Source organism: Sphaerodactylus townsendi, linkage group LG08, assembly GCF_021028975.2.
Source record: "Sphaerodactylus townsendi isolate TG3544 linkage group LG08, MPM_Stown_v2.3, whole genome shotgun sequence".
Classification (NCBI taxonomy): Eukaryota; Metazoa; Chordata; class Lepidosauria; order Squamata; family Sphaerodactylidae; genus Sphaerodactylus; species Sphaerodactylus townsendi.
In genome coordinates, this window is record NC_059432.1 from 96,786,340 (window position 1) to 96,812,347 (window position 26,008).

Here is a 26,008-nt window from a genome sequence, read left to right on the forward strand (position 1 = left end):
TTGACTCTTTCCGCACAAATCTCCTAAAGCATTTGGAAAACATTTTCAATTTGTCCCTTTACGTATGTATGTTTGCACTCATCCCCTCAAAACCATTCATGGCCACCATTATGTTTTTCCCCCCTTTTTAAAAGTTAGTTGATGAATTGATGCTTCCGTGATTCAAAGCTTCATCTGCAATTCTCCAAACCTTGAATAATTGATGTTTCAAAAATTACTGCCCCAAAAATAAAATAATAGAAATGCTCAAAAAACAGGCGAGGGGAAACAGAGCGAAAGCTCGGCAAATGGTTCCAAAGAGGAAGTTCAGGGAAAGCAGACAGGTGTGGAAACCATCTTAATGTGATCGCACAGCAGTGAAGCTGTTTGGAAAACATCTCTGCCTAAAGAACGGTTTTTAAAGGGGATTCACTGAAAATATTTTGAGTCTGGAAATAAAACATTTTCAGAACCAAAGTAGAGATTCCCTTTACTTGCCATGGCTAGTAGCCGTGGATGGACCGCCCCTCCATGAATCTAACTCCTTTTATAAAATTAGAATTTCCAGCAACAAATGAAAGACTGCCCCTTGGCTTCTGGGGTAGTCTCCATTTTCTGCGGGTGAGACACGCAAGTGGGCAGTGGCATGTAATTCTCTTTGCAATCCTGTAACACCTTTTGGTGAGGAATTAGCAGTGGCATTTCCTGAGGTTATATACAGTGGTGGGATCCAAAAATTTTAGTAACAGGTTCCCATGGTGGTGGGATTCAAACTGTGGCGTAGCACCAATGGGACGGGGGGGGGGCACGACGGGGGCGTGGCCGGGCATTCCGGGGCGGGCCATTCCTGGGTGGGGCTGTGGCAAGGACGCAGCTGCTGTGCCAGTCCTTGAGCGGGAAACGAATGCCCGCAGGCGCAGGCTGCCACGCACGCCGGTGCACCTCCTGCTAGACTGCTTCAAGTTCTGCACGCTACTGCTGAGAGGAGGGCCGTAACTAAGGCAAAAATCACATGGCAAAATCACCAATTAGTAACCCCCTCTCGGCACACACAAATAATTAGTAACCTACTCTCGGGAACCTGTGAGAACCTGCTGGATCCCACCTCTGGTTATATACTTCCAATTGGTAGATAGGAAAGTTGACTTGTTTTCCTTTCAGTTTGAAACTGAATTGAAGGGAGGGGAACGAAAAACAACATGTTGCTATAAAGGCCGGCATTTAAACTGCAGAAAACAGAAAATACAAACAACCCATCCCATGTTGGGGGCCATTATCTCAGTTAACATCATGAAGGATTCCAATCCTTTGCTAGCAAAGAGAAGCCCGAAGACCTGATTTCTCCAGCTGGAAGGATATATATGCATGGATGGTACCGGAAGATTAATCTTTGGCCAAGAGCATTCTCCTGTTGCTGGGAAGGATTAGTCAATTAAAACTGGAGGCCCTTTCCAAAGTCTGCTAAAGCATTCTGCTCGGGGTGCGTTTGTTTGCTTGCGTGCTTTGTGAAACTTTTAGATATGCTTCAACATTTTCCTGCTCCAAAATCTCACAATGCAACATTTATTTCACTTTCCCTCGCCCTTACATTTGCAGATCGTCTGACAAAGGAGTTACTGCATATAGTATTTTATGATATGGTGAAAAATAACATCTTGGGAAGAAAATGATTCTCAATAGTAGCTCAAGACCTATATACAAGACTGGGAGATGGTCTTCTCCTTTGAGACCCTCATATCATCTCTAAGTTCAACCGCTTGTGTGCCTGAGGACTGCCATAGCTTGCAGACCTGAAGTCACTGCTACCCAACGTAGCTCCACCTACTTCAAAAGAGATGTTGGGTTGCCAAGCATTAGAGACTCATGGAAGTATCAGGTCTCTGAGTGACAGCAAGGATGGCAGGAAAGTGGCCCTGTTACTTGGACAATTAGGACCAGGTTGGTCAAGGAGTTCTCATGAGACCAGGAAGCCAGAGAGGCCAGAGAGAACGGGGGTTGTAAGAGCTCTGTAAACCCTGTAGCTCTGGACCAAGGAGGACACCTTGCTCAATCCTTCAGGTACTGGAGGAGATCCTGGGTGTAAGCAAACTCTCTCCCTATTGGTGCAGCACAGACCCAGCCCGTCACATTAAGAACTTCCTCCATGCATTCAGATACAAACATCACATACAAAAGGTGTTTGTAGCAAGTGTTCTTCTGATTTAGAATTTCCATCATCCACAGCATCACTAGGAATGGTCCTTAAGGACAATTCACGGGACCAAAGTACAAGCAAGTAGAGGCCTCAGGAAAACCACAACAACCACTTAATGCAAATTGAGAAAGGTTGCCTCTTTTGTGCATTTTGCCTCTTTTGCGTATTTGAGGGACGTTGTCTCTTTTGTGCAGATTATCGTTTGACAGTCAATGCATTTGACGAGGAGTAAACTTCATTTGCCTCCTGGAAGGCATTCTTTGGAAAGCAATGGAGCAACCAGATTACCCCTCTGCTCATCAGTTGGTTGTAATTCAGTTCCCTTGAGGTTGCTACTCACTGGAGGTCACATTTCAGTCCTGGGAGCAGCCTCTGGACAACTTGCAAAAGTGATATAAAGCATTTTTGGTTCAGACAGGATTTGACGCTGAATATATTATCACTTGTTAAGGAGCTGCCCTGGCACCCAGCCTGTAGCATAGTCCTCAAACAGCTGATGACCAGCTGTACAACAGTGGTCTTAAACCTATCAGGCACACTGAATGAAAAGGAGAGAGGGAGGAGAGAGAGGATTCAGTACAGAATTAAGGATGCCCCTGGCTGGATCAGCACATTTTGAAGGCCGGGTCACCACTGCAAATTTCAGTGAGGAAATCAAAATGTTCTTCTGAGAGAGGAAAAATGAAGAACATAAGCAGAACATAAGCGGAACATAAGCAGAACATAAGAACATCTATCTCGTCACGCACAGGTGTCAAACTCACGGCCCTCCAGATGTTATGGACTACAGTTCCCATCATCCCCTGCGAGCATCATGATGGCAGGGGATGATGGGAACTGTAGTCCATAACATCTGGAGGCCGCAAGTTTGACACCTGTGAATCGAGTGCAGCCGACGATGGCCAGTCAGTTACCATACAGGGCCCACAAACAGGGCATACAAGTCCTCTCTATAATGGAGATTCCCTTTACTCACCATGACTAATTGGACCTACTGCCATGAATCTAACTTCCTTTTAAAGCCATCAATGATCATTGACATAACTATGAGTTCCACAATTTAAATGCTCACTGAATAAAGAAGCATTTTCAATATTTAGAATATTGTGATTAATTTTTTTTAAAAAAAAATCTGTATAGTGCCATTACTTTCCTTTCTATATCTCAGAACAACCTTTAGCAATATCATCCACAGAGGACAGTCTTTCTCTGAAACTAGGGGACCTGTGCCTTTGGTATGCCTTTTCAGGCTGTAGATGTCTTTAACTGCTCATAACCAACAGCCACTCAGTGTCAAGAATCTGTAAACTGACTAGCGGTGTAAAGCTCCGTCCGCACATGAAGAATAATGCACTTTCAATCCACATTCACAATTGTTTGCAGGTGGATTTTGCTATTCTGCACAGTAAAATCCAGCTGCAAAGTGCATTGAAAGTGTATTAGAGCAAAACTGGCCTAAGAGCTCCTGCGGAAAAAAAACCCCACATATTGTCTGAAACCTGTTGGAGGCAGCTCTGCTTCCCTTTGATCCTTTTAAATGACATCCTTGGTTAAAGGCTACTGTACCCCTTCTGTACATCCTGACAATGAAGGTTACAGAGTAATATAATAACTCCCAAGCTAAATAAAACAAATGCTTCATCTAAATCAGCATCCAAAAATGGATGAGTGGAGAATTGCATCAATCATGGCACATATAGATGTAGTGCCAGGTTACTCTATTCCCTATCCTTTATTGACTCAGAGTTAGCATAAAGACTAGAAGGATGTGGGTTCAAATTCTGCCTCAACCGAGGACTCATAGGCTTTATTCACACTTAATGACAAATTATAGTTTGTCCACAGAAGTCAGCATTTGAAGTCCTTGGTCATGTGCGCTCCCATTCCCGCCCTCTTCTACTTGTGCACTACTTAGCTGTTAAAGGACTCCTTGTTTACAACCAACCAGAGTTTGCTGTGATATCGAAATGGGATAAAATGGCAAGCTGTGGTTTGTTTTCTTGCCTAAAAACCAAGATTCCAAACCAAAATTGTACTATGCCATGGAATACTGGTTCGTAGGTAAGAAAACAAGACTTGGTTTGTTGCATGTGTCAGACTTTAGAGCAAACTGGAGTTTGTGGCACACGGAGTCTTCAATATGTGAGTTGGAAGAAGGAGGGGAAGTGCATGAGCTTGAGGATTTCCAAGGCTCATTCCCGAAATGACTGAAGCCATTATTTGTCAAGGCTATCATTCAAAATGTATTAACCATGCAGACAAGGTCTTTTAGTCATCTTCAGCTGGGATCCCATGGAGAGTTACTTCAGTCTAAGCCCACTGAAATGCTCAAACTTTAGTAGTGTAGGATCACCCTACTAAACAATAAAATCTTAAACAATCAAAATGGGAAAGCCCCTGTACCATATAATATTTAGATATGAGACTCAAAATGTAATCTAAACCAGAACTGAGGATCAGAAATAATCTCCTGATAATATATGGTTTTTAAATCCTAAAATGATATGATCATCTCATAAAAGAGGCCTCTAGATGATATTACTATAAAAATAAAACATAGCTGTCCTTCAAAAAGGAAAAAAACCCAGTTATGACTTACCAGGCCTACACATTACTATTCATTATCTTTGGCTGCCAACAAATATTCATGATAGACATGGCCCAGGGAAAGTTAAGCTTTTTAAAGTCTCTCTGGAACAGAAGACTGAAAAATGTTTGACTGCATGAATTACACTTAAAACTTCTTCTCCTTGAGTCCAACAGTAGACTATTTTTCAGGAAGAACTGGGAAGCATTTAAATCTGTGGATCTTTGGTTTGAACCAGCAGGGTTCTTCTTACATTCAAGATTTCTCCTTTGGTAAATGTGCATCAATATGCCTCACGGGGTTGTCAAGAGGTCATATAAAGACCATAAGGTATTTGGCAGCTTAAAAGTGCTTTGAAAACAGTGCCATGTATTCAGTAATCCACATCCATAGACAAATGAACCCTCCCCACAATTTTCTTCTTGGGGGGCAATCGGATTGTGCTCCTCTGGTGAAGGACTTGAGCAAAGTACACAATAGAGCACAAATGTTAAAATACAGCATGGTGAATTAAACCCCCTCTGGATGGTGGACCCTCAGGACAGCATAGGGGCAGTGATGTAACTACCAAGGGACAGGGTGGGGACAGGCGCCCCAGGCGGAGGCTGTTGGGGTCACCTGGAGGGGCAAAAAATCACCCCCACACCTCTCCTCCTTCCCCCCTCGCCCCGCCCAACCAGGCCTCACCACCAGCTAAGGTAAGTGGGGTGCGGGGGCCAGAGGCCGGGGGCCCATAGGAGGAGGGTGGAAAACTCAGAGTCTGCCCCAGGCTCCATTTTCCCTAGCTATGCCCGTGCATAGGGGGTAAAGGGATGTCTGCAATAGGAGAAGAATTATCAGAAATTGCCAGGCCTGCTAACAGAAAAGCTGATCCAATGGAGGTTCCCAAAGAGCCAGTACAATATAGTGGTTAAAGTGTTGGACTAGGATCTGAGAGACTTTATTTGAATCCATGCTCTGCCAAGGAAGCTTGTGGGGCAACCTGGGTCCAGTCACACATTTTCACAGACTGGGCACTTTTGCACATGCAGAATAATGCACTTTCAATCCACTTTCAATGCACTTTGCAGCTGGATTTTACTGTGCAAAATAGCAAAATCCACTTGCAAACAATTGTGAAAGTAGATTGAAAGTGCATTATTCTGCATGTGCGGAAGTGCCCCTAAGAGTTGTGGGGAAAAATTGAGGACAGGAGAATGACATAAGTGGTTTTGAGTCTCTGAGGGGGGGAAAGATGGGTTACAAATAAAGTGAATAAATTAATACATCTCTGTAGTTGTCTCCTTGGTAGTAGCACTAGAGCAGTGATGGCGAACCTTTTTGAGACCGAGTGCCCAAACTGTAATCCAAAACCCACTTATTTATTGCAAAATGCCAACACAGCAATTTAACCTGAATACTGAGGTTTTAGTTTAGAAAAAATGGTTGGCTCAGAGGCGTGCGTTACTCAGGAGTAAGCTTGGTGGTAGTCGGTGGCTTTGCTTTGAAGCAACCGTGCATCTCTAGGGTGAATCATGACCCTAGGCGGGTTTACTCAGAAGCAAGCCCCATTGCCAGCAACCGAGCTTACTCCCAGGTAAAGGATTGCGCTTTTGTTCTTCGCATGAAAATCAGTGGGGTTTAACAGCGCTTAACAGGATTACCTACACTGCTTCCCCAAAACTAGGTCTTAGGTTTAATGCTAATAATTGATCCCAGCGGCCCAGGCCAGCCTAGATGTGGGGGGGGGGGGCACTCTGTTTGCGCGTGCCCACAGAGAGGGCTCTGAGTGCCACCTCTGGCACCCGTGCCATAGGTTCACTACCACTGCACTAGAGCCACCCTGACACCTTTTTTTAGGATTAAACTATTGCATACATTTTTCCCATGTTTAAATAACACAACTGTCATCATCCCAAGCTAAATATTATAACCCAAGGTAAGTAAGTACACATTAATTTTCAGATTATTATTTACCTTTTCAAATAATAGAAGCATAAAAGCTTTGGGGGCAGAATGCGGGATCGGTGAGTGTCTTTAATTAATAAAGAGAGCAGAGCGTGTTAGAAACGCTGAGCCAGCCACGCTTTCTGTGTTATTTATCTATAGTTGTGCTTTGTTTTGACCTCACAGACAAAGAAAAAGCTGGGCTAAGCATGCTGCTGGAGCGGTCCAAATCGCATGGAAGCCACATGCTGCAGTAGGACGCCTGTCGGATAGACAATTAAAGTGGCCCAGGAATGACATATCCCCTCTTGCCAACATAATTAAGGTGTATTATTTGTCAGGGAGGTCAACGGTGAACAAATGTCCTAGCAAAGTGAGACTGAAAGACAGGGAAGGAGCAGATAATGAAATTCAGGGATGACAAATGGCTTTGAGTCTGACACAGTGGCATCTGACAGAAAGAGACATCCAGCCAGCCTGAAACTTTACTTATGCGGCAGTCAAAGCTGTTTCATTCCGGCTTCTGACTGAGAGACCCTTGTGCCAGACCGCTTACAACCTCGTTTTGTTTACAGCAATAAAAAGGATGACCAATTAAAGGATTCTGGGCTTATTTTTATTTTATTTTTTTAGCAAATTGGCTGCCTTGCTTTGAATCAGTTCACGAGACAATGAATAAATATGTGATTGGCCAGTGACCAATTCGCCGCCCGTTGAACGAGTGCCATGAGGGAATTCTCTGAGGTCGAGGCAGAAGGGTACAGCAATAAGACGATGGAATTTTGGTTCAGAGGGAGGGAGGGAGGGAGGGAGGGAGGGAGGGAGGGAGATGTACATTGCTCGATTGCCATTGGTTCTGCGTGTGAACTGATTCTATATAAATAGCACTGGGTCTGAGGTGATATACAAATCTGGCCTGAGGTTTTGATCTGCGAACCAGCGTTCAGAACAAGCCCAACAGCAATCCTCGGATAGCGGGAAGCAGCAACAAGCATTTTCATTTGCAGCAGCCCTCTTCAGATGACACGATACATAGACATGAATGAGCATACTGACCCTGCCTCCAAAAGATCACTGGAAAATGAGCAGGGGAAGGCTAGTGTTGCCAGCCGTTGGTTGGCTACAAGCAGAAGATGACAGGGCTGGAGAAAAACCATAGAGTTTGGGGAGGACCCTGGACAATGACTTTACTAAGGCAAAGTCACTTCTGGTTATTCACCAGAAGTGACATTGAACAGTTAGTGAATCTCTGGTTTTACCGCTCCTTTTTCCCTTGTCCCCCACACCAAGCAGAGCAGGTGGTAAATCTGCAGTGCAGGCTCTGTCCCCATGGCTGAAACGGACTCAGATTCACTTCATACCTTGTAGGTACTTTGTTCATGTTTTGACAACTACACTTAGGCAGATGGCAGAGCCGACAGCTTCTCTTTATCACTCATTCAAGATAATTTATTTAAGAGGCAGACTATTCTCTAAGCCATTCCTGCTGAAACCACTGGGTTTAGACTGCAGCACCTCTGCACAGGATTGCACCTTCAGTCTGTTGTGTCTAAGATGACCAAGAATTCAGTGACTCCATGAAGATCAGTAGATTTGTTGTAGCAGATGCTTTCGTGGATCAGAGCCTGCTTTTTCAGATTTAAGAAAGATTTAAGACAGATCAAACCTCTTTGGTTTTTAGGACCATTCACACTGCTCTGAGCTCCCTGGAGGAAGGGTGGAGTAAAAATTACTAAATAGATAAAGATCTTAAGACTAAGATCCTTTACTACTAGTCTCTTGTGAATTGCCCTACAAAGATATTCAATCATTTGATATTTCTCTTGATAGGTGTGGTATCTATCTGAAAGGAGGACCATTTTATTTTTGCAGTGGTATTAATAAAACAGTGGGGAAAAATTAATCATTTTCCCCTGCTGTTACAAAATTATGAGAATTTTTTTAATGTGAGATTTCTCTTGATAGGTATCATATCTCTCTGAAAGGAGGATCATTTTATTATCGTGGTGATGTTAATAAAATAAATGAGGAAAATGAGTTATTCTTTTCCCACTATTACAAAACTATGAGAATTTCTATAATTTCATCATTTTTGAATATTTGTAATTTTTAATAATAAAAAAGAAAGAAAATAAGAACAATAAAAAGACAACAGCTCACCTCTTAAGCACAATCTATAATTTCATTATCGATCTCTTCCAGAATAAACCCTACTTAGCTTCTGAGATCTGATGAGATCAGGCGATCTTTTTCAACCTAAAGATGATAGGAGACTTGTGAATTCATCCACCATTTCCTGGACTGTCTTGGCTCAAGAATGCTCTGCTCAGGTCCTAGTACATTGAGGACAGAACTAGATAGGCACTAGGATTTAAACGGAGCATTCTAAAACAAAGATTGTCAAGGAAATGGCAGATGAATTCTAAAATCTCCAGTCATCTTTATACTGAAAAAGGTATAGCCTGGGTCATTCATGTCAGGATCTTTCAGTATATATTTTTAAACCTCAAGATTAAGATGACCAGATGGTCACCTTTGTGAACCGGGACGGGGGGTGGGCGGCTGCACACGCAGCCGCAGGAGCGCATGGCCTTCTGGGGCGCTGCTGTTTCCCGCCCTGTCACAGGGCGGGAAACGGCAAGCCCCAGAAGGCCGTGCTCCTGCAGCCGTGCGTGCGGGAGGCTGCCGCACTGCCTTGCGCCCCAGAAGGCAGTGCGGCAGCCTCCCAAAAATCAGGACAATTGAATTAACCCGCGGGACACGGGACAAATTGTTTGAAGGCGGGACTGTCCCGCCAAAAGCGGGACGTCTGGTCAGCCTCCTCAAGATGTTCCCAGATATCCTTTTCTGAGTGATAAGCACAGAGCAAAGCTCGCTCTAGCATGGTTAAATAAACCAGTTCCAGAAGATTTCTCAGTGTCAAAGATTTATTCTTTTCAAAACTGCAGTTTCGGGAGAGGTTGTTTGGTTTAAGTCTTCCTGTCTGAGTTTTCTATAATTGTTACATTTGCTCATGTTTATCTACTTTTCGTTAAAACTTTCTTTCCTTTTTCTGTAACTTTTTGTTAATAAAATAAGATGAGTTTTCTGTTGGTTCTATTTTTCATATTTTGACTGAAACACCACAATAAATCTCCTATGCATTGGGGGAAGGAAACAAATGGGAACAAGGCAAAGAAAGTAGAGGCCTCCAATCCACTGAGTTCAGTGGGACTGAAATGCTTACTAGCGTGCTTACGTTCCACTGACTGCGGTAGGCCTCACCGGCTATCTCAGGGTGATGCCCAGTAGATTTACCTATACCTGGTTGCACATTGCACAGAGCATGTTTAATCATAGGCTCAGATTAGAGTGCCAGAGGCAAGACATCCGCATTAAAAAGTGATCTTTCCTTACTGACGCTGCCAATATAGCATTTCCAGCAACTTTGGAACTGGCACAAGCGATAATATATTCTTATGATATTAATATAACATGTCTGCCAGTTTTACGGTTTTTAAATGGAGGGGGAAATTACTTCATTCCATTTTTTACCATACCTTGAAAAATCATGACCAGTATTAATAAAGCATTGGAATCTCTGTATTTATGAAGAATAGATGCTTAAGATTTTTTTTTCAAGCGGTCCCTTTATTGATTGGAGGGCTCTTTTTGTCCATTACAGCAATAAAACACAACACTGACGTGATGCTGAAAACACGAAGCTCTAGAGAGGGGACCGCTGGAATCCAATCAGCAAACACTTACTCCAGAGTACCACCACTTATGTTAGACTTTAAGGGGGTGCTTTATATGGCGCTCCATCGTTCCTCCCCCAGACGTTCTCCCTGCGGGTATAAGCAAAACATGTGCCCAATCCTGCAATCAAGTTAATGTCAGATAACTAACACGACTCGGACATGGAGCACCCTCATTTGTATATGGTTCTGTCAGAGAATACATGGTTCTGGTCAGTATCTCAACAGGAGACCTCACAGGTAACCCTCTGCATGTCACCTGGCTCTGCAGAAGAAGTGGCATATCAGTGTCTAAAATAAAAAAAATTAATACATTCTCTGCTATTAGAAAACTAGCAAATCAGGAACGAGCTGGGCAAGGGTTTTCTCCCTGACAAGGTATTGTAGGGTTCCAGAGTACGGTTAGGGGGTACATGAAACGGTGGCCTTGCCAAAGCTAAGCATGCCTGGTACTGGTCACTACCTGTCCAGGAGACCTGGAAATGTTATGCAAGCCAGTATAAGATCTATGAAGGAATAAATGCTGGGTATAAAAGCAATGTGGTTGAGAATGAGCACTTTCCACAAACCAGTGAGCCAGCATTGTGCCTGGAAGAAATGCTATGTATAGGAATGTGAGTCAGGGATGATGGTGTTCTGTATGAACATGGGTTTAGTGGTTCTGGTTGGATAATGTGCTTGTCAGATGGATCTCCTGAGTCACTCTGTCCCTCACCCTCACTGTTCTAGGAACCAGAAATTTAAAAATTGTGCAGGGAAATAGGAAAATTATTCTACAACCATGTAGGGTTGCCAATTCTGGGTTGGAAAATTCCTGGAGATTTGGTTCTAGGCCCCTTCTGCACATGCAGAATAATGCACTTTCAATCCACTTTCACAATTGTTTGCCAGTGGATTTTGCTGTTCCGCACAGCTGCAAAGTGCATTGAAAGTGGGTTGAAAGTACTTTATTCTTCATGTGAGGAAGGGGCCCTAAAGAAATACCAGAAGTGGCCTATTTAGTTCAGATTTTAAAACTGGGGAAAATTTAATTCAGATTAATCCCCCATCTGAGATTAGTAACCAGTGTGTGTTGTTTGGATTTGATCAGTTCCTTTCCAGATACACTACCTAGGCACCAATAGTAAAATATTATATAGGGGGGGAAAGGGTAATATGAAGGATCATATTCCAGATGTCTCCAATTTAACTGTGTCTGCTGAATAAGATCATCATCAAAGGCCTACTTTCTGTTCCCCTGTGTTAAGACTCTAGATTTCTCAGTACCAGAGTCAGCGCCTTTTCAGAAGTGGCTCCTAGGCTGAGGAACTTCCTCCCAACAAAGGTTTACCTGACACTAGATTTACAATGGATTAGGAGAATACATTTCATTTTCTCAAGCCCTTTAGAGATCTCAAAGAACAAATAACCCCCCTTTCCAGTCATTCTCATTGTGCCATGTTACTCTGATATCAGGTGACCAGGGCAATAGATCGATTGGGAGTTCAAGGTAGGTACTGGGTCAGGAAAAATTGAAAAATCAGTGGTCCGTTCTGACTGGCAGAGGCTCTACATACAGTCAAGCAAAGAAAGGCATTTGAGAAGACCTGCAACCTGTAATTCTTATTAACTAAAGATGCCAGTTATTCATTCTTAGTATTATAATTAATTAGGGCTGTCAACCAATTACATAATTTTAGTTGATTAATTGTGTGCCTTTTGACCAATTACTATGTTGAATACATTTGCATAAAGTAGCAGATGACCACAATCTCAGTCTAGATGCTTTTTTTCCTGAGGATATTAAAAAAGCATGTGGTAACTTACAATTTTTAAAGGAAAACCTATAACGCTTTCTTTGAATTGAAGGCCCTCCTTTCTTTTCCCTTACCGTTTAGCTGTTGAATGGAACTTGCTAAATACACTGGAACTCAACATTACAGTTTTTTAAACAAATAAATAGAAAGAAGTATGGATTGGTTTCCTGTTTTATTGTACTAACTGTTGTTTTAATGGATTTTCAGTTTTTATAGTTTCTAGTAGATGGAGCTTGTGCATTTTTATCTGTACATTATTTATTGTATATAGCTATCTGCTCCACCTGTTTTTTGGGGTTTTTGGAGTTTGGGTTTTGTTTGTATTTTGTGGGGAAACTTTGTGCTATTCGGAGCCCTCTTGGGATAGGGTGGTATATAAAACTAAAAAATAATAAATACATACATACATACATACATACAATATGAAGAAGAAGAAGAAGAAGAAGAAGAAGAAGAAGAAGAAGAAGAAGAAGAAGAAGAAGAAGAAGAAGAAGGAGGAGGAGGAGGAGGAGGAGGAGGAGGAGGAGGAGTTTGGAATTATATCCCCCCTTTCTCTCCTACAGGAGACTCAAAGGGGCTTACAATCTCCTTGCCCTTCCCCGCTCACAACTGTGAGGTAGGCGGGGCTGAGAGAGCTCCGAGAAGCTGTGACTAGCCCAAGGTCACCCAGCTGGCGTGTGTGGGAGTGCACAGGCTAATCTGAATTCCCCAGATAAGCCTCCTCAACTCAGGCAGCAGAGTGGGGAATCAAACCTGGTTCCTCCAGATTAGAATGCACCTGCTCTTAACCTCCTATGCCACTGCTGCTCCTATAAAACATTTATAGCCTGTCTTTTTGTTCAAGGTCGCTTACAATAATAATAATAAATATATTTTCATTTTAAAAGCAAAAATAAATTACATTGTCGTCTCTCTCATGTCACATTATCATCTCTCTTGTGTCCTTCAGGTCCTTCCTCATAAGTGACGACTTTGGCACAACCAGGGTTGTCAACTCTGGCTTGGTCAATTTCTGGAGATTTGGGGCTAGTACCTGGGGAGGGAGCTCAGTAGGGATATTATGCCATAGCCCCCACCCTCCAAAGTGGCCATGTCCTCCGGGGGGACTGATGTTTGTAATCTGAAGATCAATTGTGATTATGAGATATCTCCTAGCTTCAGGTAAGGAACCATACAACCCCTTGAGCCTGATCTACTCCTGGATAGGGTTACCAAGTCCAGGTTGGGAAATACTTCGGAATTTTGAGAGTAGGGCCTGAGGAGGGGAGGGTCTTTAATAATGTATAATTATAGCATTATGCATCATTGAAGTCCACCCTCCAAAGTGGCCATTTTCCACAGGTGAACTGTCACCTGGAGATCAGTTGTAATAGTGGGAGATCTCCAGCTACTACCTGGAGGTTAGCAACCCTACTCCTGTGCTCCTTCTCGTGTGGCTTCCCCTATGTTGAATCTTAGCTAGCAAGATACCTCAGTACAGGGCCCTTTTGTGTGATTACTTTGCAAAATGCCATGCAAATTGACAATGTAGTGTAAATAAGAATAACAGGATGGCAGCCGTGGAAAGGAACCTCAGCTAGCTGCTGGCACTCGTCTACATATTTTACCTCAGGGTCCCAGACTTTCAAGCGTGTGTTTGGAAGCTTCCTACAAGGTCAGAGGACTGCTTTGCACAAAGGACAAAAAGCAGAATATTTCAGTTGTCTAAAGATAACAATCAGCTGGTTAAACATTACAGTCCTATCTACCTATCATAATGCTCATGTTCTGCTCACCTGATGCACACAAAAACAGCAGGTATACTTCTGTTCTTTTGGAGAGATGGTATCAAAAGTGCCTCCCATTAAATGGAGCCGAATAACCTGATAGAACACGGAGGTCCCTCTACAGTCACGTGAAAATGAAAACACCCAGCAATTAAGAGACACAGTGATACAAAATGATACAGTGGGTAAGAAACAGACACAAGCAAGGAATAAACATATCTTACTAGAAGAAAAGTTCGTTGTCATTCACCATCTTTCTCCACAAAAGGAAGTGGCTTACAATTACCTTCTCCCACCCCCCACCCCCAAAAAAGCAGGCACTTTGTGCGGTAGCCAGGGCTGAGAGAGTTATGAGAGAACTGTGACTTGCCCAAATTCACCCAGCAGACTTCATGTGGAGGAGTGGGGAATCAAGCCGCTACTCTTAACCACTACACTATACTGGCTCTCCTACAACCTCTCTTGTCTGTGAATGCTACAGGTGAATGCTATGGATACAGATCAGTGGTATTCACTCCTCAGCTCACAGAAAGCCACATTCACAATTTTCATCAACTAAAAAGAACCCAGCAGGAGATAGAGGAAGGAGGATACTTACTGCATGGGGTGGGGGGGTGGGGTGGGGATCACCACATGATATCCTCACTTCTGGTGCAACTCAAAAGCACTTAATATACAGACCCACCTCCCGTCTGGGTCTTGGAAACATAAAGCACCAAACAAACACAAATCTAGACCCACCTCTCACCTGGATCATAGTAAGATACAAACAATAAACAAACAAAAAGTGGAACACCCTCACTCTCCTTCCTCCCAGGACAGCAGACCACACACCTCAGTCTTCTCTTTGGATAACTCCTAGAGTTGCCAGCCTCTGCGTGATGGTTGTAGATCTCCTAGACTTGCAACTGATCTCCAGGTGACAGAGATCAGCTCACCTGGAGAAAAATGGATGCTTTGGAGGGTGGACTCTATGGCATTATACTCCACTTAAGTCTTTCCTGTTGTCAAACCCCACCCTACTCAGAGTCCATGCCCAAAATCTCCAGGTATTTTCTACCGCTAGTAGCTCCCCTGCCATGGTACAACCAGATGGGGGCCAAGCAGTGCTGGTTCAGTGTTGCTTCCTGTTGCACCCAGGCTGTGGGATTTTCCAGATGGGGGGGGATTGGTAAATAGCAGCCTTGCAGGGGTCAAATTCAGATTAGAATCAGGGTGCAAGGGAATCCATCCATTTTCTTTAAACCATTTTCCATTGACCTAAGAGGCTGTTCATTGGCCCATTATGTCAAATGCCACCTGGGTCTTAACCTCAACAACAAGCTAAATATCAATGGGGAGGCATTGCAAGAGTATCTCTCTCTACCTCATACTGCTTCTTATTATTTTCAAGAGGTTACTAAAATAGAAAAAAAACTAGACTACATCTGAATGGCTGAGCAAATCAATCAGAGGGGCATACAAATTTCACAACTGAAAGAACAATGATAGGTCTACTATTATTTTCTAATAAAAGAGATAATGTCTCCACTTGATCTCTAGCCTCAGTGAAGATGCTGCATTCAAAAGTTACATGGTACAGAGTATCTACACTACCTGTACAGAAGAAGTCACATACTCGATCAGAGTAGGGTATCTTCTGACACCTCCCCTGCAAAACTCTAGATGGTAAGGCGTATAGCTGTGCCAGCATAAAGACATGCCTATACTATGGAACAGGCAAATATGAGCAGTATGCTGGAAGCTGGCCAAATGGATGGATGGGACACAGCATTCAGGATGAGATTACGGAACAAGTTTAGGACCACATAGCCATTTTGCTTTGACCACTTATTTGGAACAGACCGTGGGACGCCCACTTTGTGGAACTGCATGCAGGATTTCCCCAGTTAGCCTTCCCAAAAAAATTTGTCGGCCCATTTGTTTAATATGGCTTTTGAAATCAGTTGATTATTTTACATTGCCATTTTCCTCTTTTATTACAGCACTTAAATTGAAGCTCTTTGGAATCTAGGGTTGTTAGAGGCTATCCAAATTTTATAGACCTCTTGTTTAAAAAAAATAAAACTTCAATCTACTGTGGTGCTTTCACCTCTACGCTATTTCAAATCATAGTCTATGGCATGTTAAATTTTGTTTTGGCATGATTGTCTTTTAATGGTGTCCTTTGTGATATTTCTTGCTGCTCTGCATCACATAAACGGCCATAGCTACAAAAACCAAAGTCATTTTAGGCAATAAGGAAACGTCACTGTTCAGAAAACGATCCCACGTTTGCTTGGGCCTCACCAAAAAATGGTCTCAATGCACACAAAGGCTTTAAACAATGCAGAACACCAACAGTTTTTCAGAAACCCAAGAAGTCATTCTGACTCAGCTGGATTATCAACAGGGATGCAGGACGGGAAATGGAGCAAACAGAACACACACTTATAGTTAGTCACCAAGGAATCCCAGTTAAGTCCTGCAAAATGTTTTCAGATTATAAATCACTTAAAAAAAACCCAGACCACCTCCAATCAGCCCCCAAAACGTATGCACTTCTCAGTAAAAGGAATCAGCCTCTTATATCACCTGCCTTTCAATGCAGCCTTGTAGGCCACCATGAACAAGTTGACTGAAAGAGTCATAGAAACCAAACGCCCCTCCGGCCCAGGAGAATGTCATGGAAACACTGACGGCAAGGGGCGCCACCAGCAGTGATGAGAGAGCCCAGACGTTCCCTGAATGACCAAGAGAGACCGTGATGAGTTCCCAGGGTCCAGACCAAGAGACGGCCAGTAGCTCCTTCGATGAATGTTCAAGTAGCTCCTAAAATGAATGTTCAAGAATGCTTTGAAATTACCACCCAGCAACAAGCCCATTTTTAAAAAAAAACTGCTTAGGAAATTATTACATTGATCTCTTAGGCCAGCCCTCCATGATCTGTATCCCTCCATGATCAAACTGCAGTGCTTTGTGGAGCCCTGACTTCTATCAGGATGATGGCCTTCCTGGGTTGCCACATACAGAATGGGCCGTTCTTCTCAACCAATCGAACTCTTCTCTAGCACTGAGGTGAATACCAATCCCATCGCTGGCTTCACTGAGACCTTATAATAACATTTTTAAAAGAAAAAAAAACTTGATATAATTATTACAACCATTTTTTAAAATTTATTGAGGTCGTCTGTGGTGGCCCTCCATAAGCTCAGTAGACCTCTTCTTGCTTCCTGCCTAAAAGGGTAGTAAAGCAAGGTATCTGGCAGGCCAGAACATAACATACAGCTAGTCAGCATGGTGTAGAGCAGGTGGACTCTAATCTGGAGAGCCCGGTTTAAATCCCCACTCCTTCATAAGAGCGGCAGACTCTGATCTGGTGAACTGGATTTGTTACTTCACTCCTACCTTCCTGCTGAGTGACCTTGGGCTAGTCACAGTTCATTCAGAACTCTCTCAGCCCCACCTACCTCACAAGTTGTCTGTTGTGGGGACAGGAAGGGAAAGGAGTTTGTAAGCTGCCTTGAGTCTCCTTACAGGAGAGAAAGGCAGGATATAACTCCAAACTCTTCTTCTTCTTGGGTCACAAACTAGGTAAGTATAGGCTATTGTAACAGCATTCTCAGCAAGACTATTTAGATGGTAGACAAAGAGATGACACCATGGTTTATAGTTATAGCAGAATGAGTGGGTGGAATCTTAAGCTAATAGAGTGGACTTTGCCATTTCACTTAAAAAATACTCCTCCACATTTAAAAAAAACAATCCTGAAAGTAAAAAGATGAAAATAGTATTTTCCAAATTGGAACTGGCTACCCTAGATGAAGATGAAGGCTGTTAGGAAGAGATGTTACAGACTAGTATGTTTGGCCCCCCCCCCCCCCCCCGCATTTATAGGATGTTGGATTTGTTTGTTTGTTTTTAATATAGAGCAATTAAAATGTGATTTCTCATTCACAGCCTGAAGTAGTGTGGTCCATTATTTCTCTTAAAGACTCAGTTGCATATGTAGAGCCAAACCTATAGAAAACACTAGAGAGATAAGGATGAATGAGAACCCCATCCTACACAGCTGGGAAGGCAATATGAAAACAGCCAAAAGCTACTGAGCTGAGATTTTTATTTCCCCCTCCCCACCAACTCTTATGCAAAGGGGAAACAACTTGCCTGCCCTGAAATCTATTTTGCCTTTCCTTTGCTTCCCCATATTTTTAATGCCACCCCTGAGTCCTGTTTCTTTTCTTTTCTTTTAATTTACCACACATAGACAGCTTGGGTAAATGCCCAAACTTTTCTGAATTTATCAGACTTAAATAAACCAAGTCTCTTATCTGCAAACACCAGGTCCCCACAATAAATATGCTCATCCATGAAAATCACCAATGCTTATTACTAGTGAAAACTTTATAAATATGCAGCAACGTGAAGTTTAATCAAAATGAATGTTTTTATTAAATCATGTTTTATTACTCATGGCTCCTCGGCCCCAAGCCATGACACTGTAGGTCAACACACTCAAAAATATATACATGTTCCAGAGTATTATGAATAAATATAGATTTTTTTTTCAAACAGATACATGTACTTTTAAACAATCCTGGTATTAGACTAGTTTGACAGTCTCTCTCTCTCTCTCTCTCTCTCTCTCTCTCTCTCTCTCTCTCTCTCTCTCTCTCTCGGGCCCCTTCCGCACACGCAGAATAATACATTTTCAAACCACTTTCACAACTGTTTGCAAGTGCATTTTGCTATTCCGCACAGCTTCAAAGAGAATTGAAATCAGTTTGGCCCTTTCCGCACGGGCCAAAAACAACGGCCTGGGGGCGGTAAAAACGCCGCCCCCAGGCCGCCGTTCGCACAGGCGGCGCCGTTCGCACAGGCAGCAGCGCCGACCTGACCGTGCTCCCCCTCCCCCAGGGCGGCGTCAGGCCGCCCTAAAAAACAACCCTTTAAAGGGTTGTTTTTGAGGGGAAAGCGTGTTCCCGGCGGCGCGGTGCGAACAGCACCGCCAGGAACACGCTGTCTCCCTTCCCCGTCCCACTCACCGTGTCCCCATCGTCGGCCTGCTGGCCGTCGCAGCCCCGCCCACACTGTCCTCCAACCCCTGGAGGTCGGAGGGCAGTGTGGGCGGGGCTGCAACGGCCAGCAGGCCGACGACGGGGACACGGTGAGTGGGATGGGGAAGGGGGAAGAGGCGGCGCAGTCTGCCAGCCTCTCTGGAGGCCGCCCGCATGCTTGCATGCGAATGGCCTCTGCCTCCACGCCGGCGGAATTCTTGCCGGCGTGGAGGCACCCTTACGGCCGTGTGGAAACGGCCTTTGAAAGTGCATTATTCTGCATGTGTGGAAGGAGTCCTAGTGTAAAGTGTCATCAAGTTGCAGCCAAGTTATGGTGACCTATTGGGTTTTCAAGGCAAGAGAGTAACAGAGGTAGTTTGTCACTGCCTTTTTCTGCATACCAACTCTGGTACTCCTTGATGGTCTCCCATTCAAATGCTAACCAGGGCCATCCTTGCTTACCTTCTGAGAACTAAGGAGATCAACTAGCTTGGGTCATCTAGGTCAGAGTTGTGCATGTAACATGTTAATTTAGTATATATATATTTTAATTTACAGTTGCACCTGTCATTATTAATCTCTGTTCTGTTTCTATGATAGAGAACCCAAAAATATATCCCAGAGTATATGTCCAATTACCAACAGAATTCCCCCACACCGCATATAAAAGCAAGAGATATACAGTACATGGTGAAGGACACTGAATGCAACCCAAGAACTGGTGCAAATGTAGCTGCATGATACAGTAAACATACATCTCCAAATATACAAGGGAGGGTCACTTCTCGAAACCGTATCAACATCGCTTTTCGTGTAGAAAACTAACAGCTGAAGAGAAAATTTTGCTTCTGACAGACCTGAAGGAAAGGGACTGAGCCTTTCCTTCTAGCTGCTTCTGTTTACAGAATTGTCACTTAGGATCTCATAGAAAAAGTACCCGAGTGAACTTGATGTCAAAGGTGAGCACAGTTGGGGATATGCCAAGGCCATGGCCCAGAAGACTACTGACAGAGACAATTGGCCTGTCTGCTCCCATCAGGAAATGGGAGACTGCTCCAGAGACCGCACGATTTTGCAAAGGTCTCTGGGGATTGTCTTTCATTTCCTGATTAGAGATGATTTTGGGAAAAGCAGACAAGCAACTCTCCTTGGCCCCCTTTAGCTCCACCAGCACTGATGCCTGAGGTAGACAGGTTGTACACATACAATTATCCTTTCCACATTGTGGGGGTTGGGGGTGCAGTGCCCCCTGCAATCTGGAAATCCAGGTAAAATTTCCTGGCCCTCCCTTCACACCAGAGACGAAGTCTGATTTTTTTTCTTTTAACTTTAACTGTAAAAAAGAAATTGTGTATATTTATGGTATTAAAAGATAAAATATATTGATATATAACACTATGCATATATTTTATGCATTTCTGAGTTTCTAAACCTTTTCTGTATTGTCTGCTGGCCTTTTGTGTCATCTGCAGCTTTTACAAAATACCCCCAAAATTCCAATTTAATTTCTTATGCCAACCTGCAATATATCAAAACCGTGATGGGGAAAGTCACGTTGTGGAAAGTCGTGATGTGTATGTGCATTTGGAAAGGACAGTAAGAGGAGTTGGTGGGATAGTATGCTAAATGGAGAGGCTTGGATGACACCTTCCCCATTGGATGACACTTTGCCCACTGTCTCCCAAAATCAGGATCTGACCTAGCCACAGTTCTAGAATAATTGGCCTACCCAATGATTCAGCCAAATACCTCAGACACAACAGTCACTGGTCACCACCACAGCCAAAATATTGTCAAGACTGAGGAAGATTATGAGATTCAACAGTTTAGTGACAAAGCATTTGCTTTGCATGGAGTCAGGGAAGAGGTGATGTGAAAGAGCCAGCAGCGGTTAAGAGCAGGTAGATTCTAATCTGGAGAACCAGGTTTGATTCCCCACTCCTCCACCTGAGTGGCAGAGGTTTATCTGGTGAACCAGATGTGTTTCTGCACTCCTACATTCCTGCTGGGTGACCTTGGGCTAGTCACAGTTCTCTCAGGACTCTCTCATCCCCACCTACCTCACAAGGTGTCTGTTGTGGGGAGAGGAAGGGAAAGGAGCTTGTGAGCCACCTTGAGTCTCCTTACAGGAGAGAGAGGGGGTACAAATCAAAACTCTTCTTCTTCTCTTTCTAAGACCCTGGAGAGCCATTACCAGTCTAAGTAGACAATACTGACCTGGATAGACCACTTATTTCAGTATAAGGTAGTTTGTGCATTCTTATGTATTAATTTGTACTTGCATGGCAGTGAGGATAGTGCCCAAGCTTGAAGAATCTCAGGTTTCTTCCTTGGATTAGGATCCCTAATGGTGTAAGGGTCCAGTGCCCAATGTGCAAAGCTCTAGATTCCAGTGTTGACAGCAACTGACTCCCAATCAGAGCTCCAGAACTTATTCTCGAGGCACTTACATCCAAAAAGGGTCATTCCACCATTACGTCTGCTTTGCCTCCCATTTAACTTTCCAGCCCCAATTAAGACTCAGGCCTTAGAAATGAAAGGCTACAGAAAACCAAGCGTAACACACACCCTTCCAACACTTTGAACAGACCTGCTGCCACTCACTCCAGAACTACATTTAGTCCTGCTTTCTAGATTACAATAATAATGTTAATCAAGTTCACGGCAATGCCATGAATGGAAGATCGAATGTAATGTGCTGGGCAGCATCCACAAAGGACAAGACGTCATTATGTCTCGATATCGCCCCAAACACGTTAGTGTTTATGAATAGGAAAATGAGACAGGGTACGTAAAGGAAGGTTGACAGCGAGACTGAACGACCGAAGATTCGACTTAAGCTGTTGAAAGCCTAACAAGATAAAGACAGGCAGGGGAGAGTTCCCTTAAATGTGATGAAAATACAGCCTGAAGGGGTGGAATGATAGAGAGAGATTGAAGAGTACATGCTCTGCGACAGAAGATGAATGGGCTCAACATGACAGCAACATGTAGCTAAATTAATCAGAACACCGACAGCACTAAACGACACTAACAAAACGCAGTAATGTCAGCGCCATTTCGTTAGCAGACGTGAAAAATGTGTACTTTTCAACAGAGGAGCTCTTGAAAGATAAATTCGTTCCCCAATTACCAACTGGTAATGAGTTTAGATTGGAAATCCAGGGTTGGCCCAAGGCATTTGGGTACCTTGGGTGAAAAGTCTTGCATGGCCTTTAAAATGGTAAGAGGTCTGGAATCCATGCTCTATGGAGAGAGACTTAGGGAGCTGGGGATGTTTAGGCTGGAGAAGCGAAGGTTAAGGGGGGACATGATAGTTATGTTTAAATATTTGAAGGGATGTCATGTTGAAGAGGAAGGCTGCCTCAGAGACTTGGACACGGAGTAATGGATTCAAGGTGAAGGAAAAGAGATTCTTCTGTAGATTACTCCACCATAAACCAGGTTTTGGCTGATTACGCACAATGAGCTTGCAGCACAATAGGGGCAAATGTCCATTGCAGGAAGATTTGCTGTACACACCTACTTCCTGGAGCTCTGCTTTCACTTTCCATTCACTCTGCTACAAGCAAGATCACTGTTAGTACAACTTTTAATTTGATTCGCCACCAGAGTGGGGAGATTTGCCAGTGAGCACAGTTTTGCCCTGGAGACCTTCCCTCTGCTCATGGTCAGCCTTCCCTCTCCCTTGCACTGCCACCCACGCCTTCCCCCTTGCCCCCCTTTCATGTTGCCGGCTGTTTCAAGTTAAAGAAAAGAAGTTCACTCATACAAGCTTAGCCAAAACACACTGACCTCTGCATTTCATGTCGATAGATTGATATCTCAACATATTAGGAACAGAGAGTACTTGGGAATAATAAGCCCTCTGTTCTCTGGCAGCAGAAGCAGCAGCAAGAAGGGGAGGGAGAGAATATCAGCTCAAGGCAAAAGACCTTCAGAAGTGGTTTGCCATTGCCTGCCTCTGCATCTCAGTCCAGGTATTCCTTGGAGGTCTCCTATCCAAACACTAGTCAGGGTCAACCCTACTGGTTTTCTGAGAACTGAGGAAATCAAGCTAGCCTAAGCTATCCAAGTCAAGGTGAAGCAATCCAAAATAGATCTATTGTGTTTCCGTGCTGGAGTTACTCCTGATTTTCTTGGGAGTTGATCCACAAGAACTGGAATTGGGCAGGACTCTATCATACATCTGCCTTCCCTGCGCATTTTAACAGTTGTGGAGTCGATTCGTTTTCTTCTGTGTAATGAGGATTTCCAGAGGAGAATGTTACTGTCATTGGGGCATTATTAATGGCATTGTAACGCCCCCTTTATTTTTTTTAATGCACTTAAAATATAAATATAATGCTATAGTGTTATAACAACAGTTTAAGCAGGTTCTCTGAATGCCTCGCCTTCCTTTTAAAAAAAACATAACTCTACCCCTTCCCTTTCAGAGATGGAAGGAAAAGGGCAAATCTCTGCAAGGGAAGGATCTAGACTTACATTTTTTTAAAAGATGGAATTCAGAGAACCCACTTAAGCTGTCGTTACAATGCTGCAGCATTAAGTTGCTATTTTAAGACCATTTTTTAAAAAAGAAATAACTGTTTCACGAAGGACAGGGAGTGGTTTAATGATACTGACAGTCCAGTAATTGAAAAGTGAGCTGGAAGTGGGTGGGAGAGAGTGGAACAAAGAAAACCAATAGAAGAAGAAGAAAAGTTTGGATTTATACCTCAGCTTTCTCTCCTGTGGCTTACAAGCTCCTTTCCCTTCCTCTCCCCACAACAGACATCTTCTGCGGCAGGTTGGGCTGAGAACGTTCTGAAGAACTGTGACTAGCCCAAGGTCACCCAGAAGGAATGTAGGAGTGCAGAAACACCTCTGGATCACCGGATAAGCCTCTGTCACTCAGGAGGAGGAGTGGGGAATCAAACCCGGTTCTCCAGAATCCTCCTGCTCTTACCCACTACACCACTCTGGCCAATCGATACTTGGCTTTCCAAGTTGGCTATCAGAAAAACATCAGAGGAAAAATGTGATCTCAAAAGAGCTAGGAAAAAAACGGAGCGGGGGACAAGGAGAAAACGAAAGGTGCAAAAATGTGTGCTGAAATAAGGGGAGATATCAAAGCAGTATGTGACCAGAACTGATAATAAAAACCCATGCAAAACAGCCCATGTTTGGAAGTAAGTCATGTTATTCAATGAGACTTAACCTCATGAAAGTTTTCTTAGGATTGCGCTGTATGACTGTAATCTATGCGTACTTCCTTGGAAGTAAGCCTCACTGGGCATAATGGGACTTACTTCTAAGTAACGATGCACAGGACTTCTTGTATAGCACTCAGATGCTAACAAAGAGGAACAGCAGTTCTGATTAAGGTCAACACGGGAGAGCATTACTGTATTATGACAACAGGATTACGATTCAGAGGAAGAAAGGAAGGAAGAAAAGAAGGAAGGAAGGCAAAAATGCTACATTCATTATTTTGCAGACTAGGAATGAATAAACCATACTTTATACAATGAAGCTATTTACTTATAAATCACGGCATGGTCTCTTCCTAATTCTACAGTCATATCCTGGCATAGAATGCAGAAACTGTGCACACAATTAATACAAATAATTCAAGCAGCTATCCAAAGCACCAGTTCCGAAACAAAGCTCCTCTTTTAGTATTCAAAAGCCCCTCCTTGGAAATAAAACTTTCTGGGGGCCCTCTTCCCAAACCACACTCCAACCCTGTCCTGAATCAATAGTATGATTTTGATTAATATGCAAGGTTGAAGGATTGCCTTGTGTTTGAAATTGTGCAGGAATGGAATGTCCACAATTATAAATGAGCCCCATTCCTCTGTGATGTTCAGTGCTCTTCTTCTGCAGTAAGGAAAAGAAAGTCTCGTACTTTGTCAGGCTACAGTCCTGCAAACTCTGTTTAGAGAGATTCTGAGGAAAGTGTTTCAGCAGAGCAGGGGCGGAGCAAGGGGGAACTGCGCCCGGGGCATGTGCGCACCCTGTACCCCTGCTGCAGGGTACAGGGTGCCCAGTGTGCCCCTGCCATGCCCCTGTCGCACTGCCTCCCAGGGCGTCACGCCTTTTCCTTGCCCCACTGACGCTACGCCACTGCAGCAGAACACTGCACTGTGTCCCCGTAACCTCCGTAATCTGCACCCCTGTAATTGGCCATGCTGGCAGGGCCTGATGGGAATTGTAGTCCATAACATCTGGAGTGCCAAAAGGTTTGCCACCACTGCCCTAACCCAACTCTCATCTAACTGAAAACCCCCAATGAAACATGGTGGCATTGGTTTAGGAGAACACAGCTGAAGCATCATAGCAGGAACCACTGAAGCAGCAAGAATTTTTGCAACTTGGAGCATGGAAGTTGTACTGCAACCAATCTAGTCTTGACATGGAAGCTCTGGAGAAAATTCACGTGTCACCACTCTCATTTGCATAAACCCAGGCCAGCTGCAAAAAACCAGAAGATATCTTAAGCTCTTGCTAGGCCACGATACTTGGTAAGAAGGCTGGATGAGTCCAAAGTTGCAGGTGAAAAACTCATGGAGAAGTGGCTTTTTAATAAGTCAGTCCGTTGGTCAGTCAAGTTCAATAATGTCCACTCTGGCTCTCCAGGGTCTCAGGCAGAAGCCCTGTAACATCCCACACAACCTGATTCTATCAACTGGAAATGCCAGGCATTGATCGTGGGACCTTCTACATCAGTGGTTCCCAGCCTTTTCCCACTCACGTACTCCTTGGCAACCCATTTCCCTAACACTGTACCCCCATATTAGCAACCCATTATGTAATTTTTTTCACATACCCTCAAACACTGTGGCACGTACCCCCGGGGGTCACATACTCCAAGTTGGGAATCACTGTTCTACATGCAAGGGAGATGCTACTGCTTTGCCACGTAGGGTTGCTAGCTGCAGGTTGGGAAATTCCTCAAGATTTGAAGTCTGGGCAGAGTGAAGTTTGGGGAGGGGAGGAATATAA